General features: G+C 37.6%; 1 long non-coding RNA gene across 1 annotated transcript; it reads left to right on the top strand.

Annotated features, from left to right (window-relative positions):
- Nucleotides 1-1,171: 1,171 nt before the first annotated feature.
- Nucleotides 1,172-4,626, top strand: LOC106495918 (uncharacterized). The gene is made up of 3 exons (XR_001294511.1): nucleotides 1,172-1,252; nucleotides 4,044-4,140; nucleotides 4,548-4,626. It is a non-coding gene; the product is annotated as an uncharacterized lncRNA (long non-coding RNA).
- Nucleotides 4,627-7,276: the final 2,650 nt, after the last annotated feature.

The raw sequence follows: 7,276 nt of genomic DNA on the forward strand, positions 1-7,276 counted from the left end.
AGAGACAACAAATCATATTCCTTATTGTCTCATTTTTCTTTGCATTTAACTTTCTGCACCACTCCCAATGCTAAGGACCTGCCATCCATTTCTTATTCAATGTTAACATTGCCCTTTCCAAATTCCAAATGGAAAGAGACAGAGTTGATTTTGGGTCCCCATGCTCTTGGCAGAAGCACTAAGCATTAGACTAGTAAATATGTAAAAAAAACAGATAGTATCTTTTTCTCTTTCTTTAAAATTATAAAAATCCCTAACTCCTGTCATTTTTTAAAGAAACTACTTACATACCCCACTCCAGAGAAGGTCAGGCAGCACTTTCCGTCAATGCTCACTTATGTACGTATTTTCTGAAAAGGAGAGAGCGTAAGAAACCTTCAGTTAGCACTTTTTCTCAGCCACTTTCGATTCCATTTCAGAGTAGTAACTGTTTGCGTGTGATAACTATCCAGTCTGAGGAGCTCACACTCCTTTGCAGTGTTAAGCACTTAACATATAAATTTGAGGGGAAAGAAAGGCATATAAAAGTTAGCCATACCAAGGTTGGCTGTAAACAAGGTTTCTATGGAACAGATTCACATAATTATATAGGAATACAAATTCCTCACAATTTAATTTAAATGCATCTATCATGTAGGTACTCATGAAAATCCAATCCAATTTTCAAAATTCCCAAAGTCATAGAAAATCCCGGTCAATGTAATAAATGTAGTTTTATTTGAAAATTAAGGTATTATGTACCTTAATTTAAGGTCTTAGTCTTGATTCTTAAGGTCCTATTCTCTTCTTAATTTTGATTTCTATAAATTCATAAAAATGTGCATGAATTCACACCTTAATTTGGGTATCTAATCAACTGAGTTAAAGAACCTCCCTTTCCACACATTTTGTCAGAAAGAGGGTATTTGAAATTTTTTTCTTTCTCTGCTCTAGATAGTTTATTTTTCTTAATTCCTTTAGAAAGAAATTCTCCTCTGCCTGAACAGATTCTCTTCTGGAAGTGAGTTCTAGTGTTGGCTCTAATGAAGACTTCTCTGCTGTCTTCAAGGCAAATCAATAGACTCAGCCTTCATCCTTCAGGAACCTATAGCTTCTCAAATACGCACAAAGAGCGTCTTTCTCCACCCCATACAGGAAATTGCCTTTTTCCTCCCAGCAGCAGAGGGTGACTGAATGCACCCTCCACTGCTTTCCACAGAGACTGAATGCTGTTGCAGGGTGGGAAGCCACAAAGGTTACTGCTGTCACCAAGGTAAGGAAAAAAGGGGTAGAGCAGCAGCTGTTGGGTCTGCTTTCAGCTGCAAATACAGGAAGGAGTGTTTAAGTATTTGGAAAGTGTCTGCTACTCAGACAGCCTTTCTTATCCTCTCCAAGAAAGAAGAGCAGACATATGGAAATGTACTGGGCAGGGGATTCAGTTTATGGGCTATCTGTTGAACCACATTGATTAGAGATCATAAAACACTTCTGTATGCTTGATTTGCTAATCTTTGTAAAATGCTTTGAAATTTCCTTGTAAGTATCCAGTACATAATGATAATTAATAAATGAATATGAATGACAGATTCTACTGCAATAGCAAGCATAGTAAAAGCAGTAGCTGGTATCTCCATTATCATGTCATGGCTGTCATATCAGGTGATAACATTTGTATTCAGTATAACACCTCATTTTAGTACTATGATCATAAATTAAATTTTTCCTTTTAAAGGGATTTGTTTGTATTTTATTTTGAAAATGAATCAAAGGGAAATCATTGCTTACTGTTTTTCCTGTTTGTTTGATTTTTTTTTAATTCCACCACCATATTTCTTGGAAGTCATTCAAATAACAGATGATGAATGTTTTCCAGTTCTTTGTTGTGCTCTTCACAGTCTAGCTCTTTAGCCTCTGTTGTAGAGCCAGAACCACTATTTTGTGAACAGAAAAACAGCACCAGGAATTTCAGCTACATGATTCCAAAATGAGTAGAACTGTTCAAATATTTGATATAATTAGGCACTATTATTATTTATTCACATTTTGGTAGCAGAAAACCTTGGCACGTGCCAGCCCTGTGCCAAGCACTGTACAAAAAAACAACAAAAATATGTTCCTTCCCAAAAAGAGATATAAGACAAAAGAATGGGAGATGGTTGCTGACAGAAAGATGGGACGAGGAAACAATGAAACAGAGTAGACAGTGGTCTCAGCACACTAGATGCTTAACCACTGTCTAGTCTTTTAGCAGGCAAATGCAAATGGCATTATGCAAAAGAACAGTTTTAAGAAGGGTCATGGAGCTATTGAAGTGACTTCTGGATATGCACAAAGATCTCCTCCCCAGTATGCAGGGCAGCTTGAGCGTAACAGGTTAGGGGCTTTTCTGAAATCTCAGCAAGTGAGTGCTGAAGGCTGCTATCATTCACAATCAGAGGTAGATATTCACATTTTGATAGGAAATAAGATAAAACTGGTTTAAAAATAGTGGTAGCAACAATAAGTAAGTTCTGATGGAGAAGAAACCCATGGAGAATGGTCACATAGTCAATGTCACAAAAAATGACCTTTTGGAGGAATGTGATCAAGACAAGGCAAGATTTCTCCAGAGAAAACTGAGTAACAGAAAATGTATCTTATTATCATATACTACAGGTTTAGCTGTAATACTCAGTAGAAAGAATACACATTAGGGGGTCTTAAAAAATTAGAACTTTTATACACAACAGTTGTACATAGAGAAGGAAATCTGCTATCCGGTTCCACACTGTGAGATAAGCTATTGCTGATCACAGTAGTACAGAAGATAGAAAGGAAAGAATTTGAGGGAAAGATTTAAATCTTGTTCAAGTTGAGCTAACAGTCACAGGGAAATATTGGGGCATATCCAGTATGGCTTAAACTGTTTAATATTGAAATAATGATGAGTGAGCTCCATATTCACGCATTCTCTACTTTCTCTGCTATAAATAATTATTCAAAAACAGCTAAAGAGAGACATTTCTAAAACACCTAAAATACAGAGGACAACTATTACTGTCAGACTGTCATCTCTTAGGGCTCTGAAATATCCCCTCTAACTATTAAAAATAATTGCTAGATGCCAAACAAACAGTGAGGGCATAATTTTACATGTCTTTTTCAAGCCAGACTTCTCACAGGATTCAGTTTGATGTAGTCAGTGGAAAAAATGCCTGATAACTTTTTAGTATAACATCTCTTGTTATAAAAAGCCAAAGTGTGTATTTTAATAATCTGCTCTAATAATCTTTTAATAAGATGCTTTAATTGAAATTAATGTGTTACATAACATTATATGAAGCTAAATTAATCAGCATCTTTTTGTTATCTTTGTCCTGGAAGAGGAATTCTGAGTATATATTCAGTCTCAGTGCTGTAATCAGGGCATTACTGGAATGGAATTGGAATTAATTATATGGAATGGGCCCATTACTAAACGTGTCCTGCATAGACATGGGAGTCTGCACTAGTAAATTGATCTGTAGAATCAGGACTTAAACTAGCACATTGCAGAGGCTGCCTTTGTTAAAGACTAAAAGATGCCACCTCCTGACTATGCTGCATTTGTGATTTTAACCACCCACAGTTGAGTGCATTACCGCTGTTAGCAAATGATTTTGTAATTCTTTAACTAATGATAGGTGAAAACGTTTTTATAATTACACACTAACACCTTGTCAGACAATTAGTAAATGTCAGGTTTACAATTAACGCATGCTATTACTAGAACATCTGAAATGTAATGTTTGTCACCTATGCCCACTTCAAAGGGAAAGGTAATTTATGTTGACAAAAAAAAAAAAAGAAAGAAAGAAAAAAGGGAAACAAATTGCGCAGGGGGAAAGGTTAGAAGCCAGCTTACAAGTAACTGTGTTGCGTTAGATAGGGTTGCAAGTCATTATCTGTACTGGGATAATGTACTTTACCAAAATACTGAGGAAGCAGAAGCAGGCTAGAAGTTTGTTGCTTCCCTGTGCAAATAGAGACAGTAGCTATTGAAAGAAAACATTTACCAAAGAGGCACCTCTTCTTCTCATTCACAGCCTTGCTGAAACTCTCTGGAGAGATTCTACAAGTACGTTATAGAGCAAGGACAAATGGCTACCTGATCCCAAACCTTGGAAAACAGTACGATAAACTGTAAATATAAACTATCTTTATTTTATCTGGTCTTTATTTAAGTTCACTGCTGCCTGACTTTTTACCACCCTGCATCTGCATGGAAGCACTGGATGCAACTGCAGGCCTTATGCTTCCCTGATCCACTGAATGGAATACTTGTCAGGGATGGTGGTGCTCAGACCTCCAAAGGGACACACATGCTGGAAGACAGAAATTCTGCCTTCTCTCTACACTAGTGGGGGTAAACAGCTGGCACAAAGGTATGCAGGTGACCCGGTATATGAATATACACTGTAATACACAGAGTAAAATATACAGAGTAAAAGTAGTGCAGCTGTATCTGAGTTAGGCTGAGAACCTGTAGCACAGATGGATTTCAAAGGGTGGATTTTGAGGGGGAAAATCTTCTCTCCCTTCCATTCCAGGTTATATGACACAGAGGAGGCTATGTAACCTCTGCCTCTGTAGCATCTGCATCTGTGCTGTGCTAATAGCCAAATAACAGGAACAGCAAAATGCTCAAGAATCCTTGGGAGTCATAGCAACAGAGTAAGTATGGTGATGTAAATTTGCACCATTCACATTGCAGGTCAGTGTGTATGGGCTGTAGCACACAACATATTCACAAATAAAAGAGAGTTGATTGAGTGTTTGCAAACTACAGAATTTTTTTCTGCATAAAATACATTAACTCACATTTATGCCAAATATATTACATACTCATGTCAAGAGAATAGATCCCATCTGTACTGCAGAGATGTAATTAGCATTAATTAATATGTTCACATTGTCTGGTGTTCATATATTTTGCCCTGAACTCATAAATGTGGCATGGCATTTAGTAAGTCAGTATTCATGAGTCTTCGTTTGAATTCCAAACATTTGGATTCTGTAATCATTTTACTGCCCCTTGTTATTAACTGTTTCTTAGCATTTATGGAAAGGACATTTTGTTCATTACAATGTTTGAGAAATTACTGTTCTTCATAAGATAATTACATGCACACAAGATTGTTCAGCAATTGATATTCTAGTGTAAAAGTAGACAGTTGCAATCATCTTGTGGCACAGACGCCGTAACACACAAACATGCACTTCACAACCATGAAACAGTAACAGCAAATGTTTGAGTAGGTTATTAACAAACTAGGATGAGGTCTGTTCACCCAAGCCATTTGGCAAATAACAGCTATATATATTAACTAAAAGGAGATTGCAAGTTATTCAAGAATAAATGCACATCATCAACAATAGCACAGTTTTCACCATTTCTGGTTCAGCAGAGATTCTTCCTCCACTCAAACCAGTGAAACCCCTCATATGCCCTACTCATGACCATTGTTCAGTTGTGGGCAAGGTGCTCTTGTCTCTCTATGGAAACACTGTTTCTACTAAGAAACTTTATGGGCCTGCAAGACCCTCTATTGCCACTTTTTTCTATCAATGCAAACCTCATTTCTGGTTCTGGCCGTTCTGACTATCAGTGCATAAAGACCAGCCAAAGCACCTTGGGCTGAGTTTCTTTGAAGGAAGTCCTTCATGTGAGTATTAGTGCTCTTTATAAAGTCACACTATGTGGAGTTGTATGTATTTTTGGAGTAATTTTCTATAATGTTTCCTCCCATCCTCAGCCCTCCATTTCTGAGCACTTCTTCTCACCCCAATTTACATTAGCTGTAATTTAATTTTTCCCTTCATTTGACACTGCCACAAATATTAACAACAGTAGTTCTAATTGCTGGATAAGCATATAAGTGGCTGGCTTTCACAGAATTGCTGGCTGATTGCCCAGATAACTGCAAGTACCTGAGCTAGCTACCTTAACAATAGCTTGGTATTTCTGCAGTGAATGTGGCATCCACAAATCCAGGAGATGCCATGGATACATGAATGGGTTAACTAGCATGCTAAGCTGTCCAAGTTTTTAAAAGCCACAAACACATGATTCAGCCCCTAGAAACAACATGGCCCTCCTCTAGCAATGACAAATTTACCCTTCAATGAATCAGAGGCAATTTTGTCATGTTTTAATTGTCTGCCTTTCAATATACAGCCTGCTCATTTCTCATGCTTTCAGGTACACAATTCACTTTTTTTTAAGCAGCTGTCAGAATTTCGATTTGCTCCAGGTTTATATATCAAGCCATTGCTCATGTGTTCATTAGTGCCATAATCTTGAAGTGATATTATGCTAAAGCTGAAGCTCTTAAATGTTCCTCATCTTCATTTAGGGTGTGACCCCATGCACCTTTTTCTTGGCACCAGTAAGGGCTTAAGGAATCATCTTCAATAGCATTAGGTATTTATTCACTGCAATCTTAGTTGAGCTGACCCAATGATGAGGCTCATGGGAAACTGGATCAGTTCACTGATGCAGTTGAAATATAATTTGGCATGAAGAATGGTTGCTCAGTTCACTAATCTGGTTTGCCATATGAACCCACAAACGGGTGTCACTGCATGAGTGAAGAAGCAACAGAGGATGGGAACTGATTACACCAATATACTGTAGAGGAAAAGGTGCACAGTATGTCAGTGCAGATACAGCAACTCATGTTGTACCACCAGGGGCTAGTTTAATCGCACTGCTGAGATTCTGGGCTGCTAATGAAATCACTCTGTGGAGCCATAGCATCACACAGCACGGTCACTCTCTCTTAAGCAAAGCTAGTGCATATAACAGCTCTTTAGTCAGAATAGTCAAGCTGCCTGGAAGAAAGTTAACTCAAATGTATTTGAACTGACTGCTTCATTAAAGATAAACCTTGAAACAAACCTTCTGAAGTAGGTCATAAGAAATGCATCACCTGATTTTTTATCTCTTTTTTCATTTGTGATACTATATAATATTTGGAAACTAACATGATTTTTTGCAAATCACAAAAAAAAGGAACGATACAGAGATGAGCTATACCCTCAGTGCAGCTCACAAAAGCCACAGTGGATTCTATACTAGAAAAGGAATCTTTGCTCCCTCTTAGGAGCATATTTGCCAACACCTTCAGGGTTTAAACAGGGTTAAAGTCCTTATTAAAATGAAATAACACTGCATTTTTCTTCCAGCTTGAACTGAGTCCATGTAAGTAACCCACAGACAGGGACAGTTCAAGCCATTGGAGAGTGGAGACATCTGTGGCATAATTTTACAGCTATA

Source organism: Apteryx mantelli, chromosome 1, assembly GCF_036417845.1.
Source record: "Apteryx mantelli isolate bAptMan1 chromosome 1, bAptMan1.hap1, whole genome shotgun sequence".
Taxonomy (NCBI): domain Eukaryota; kingdom Metazoa; phylum Chordata; class Aves; order Apterygiformes; family Apterygidae; genus Apteryx; species Apteryx mantelli.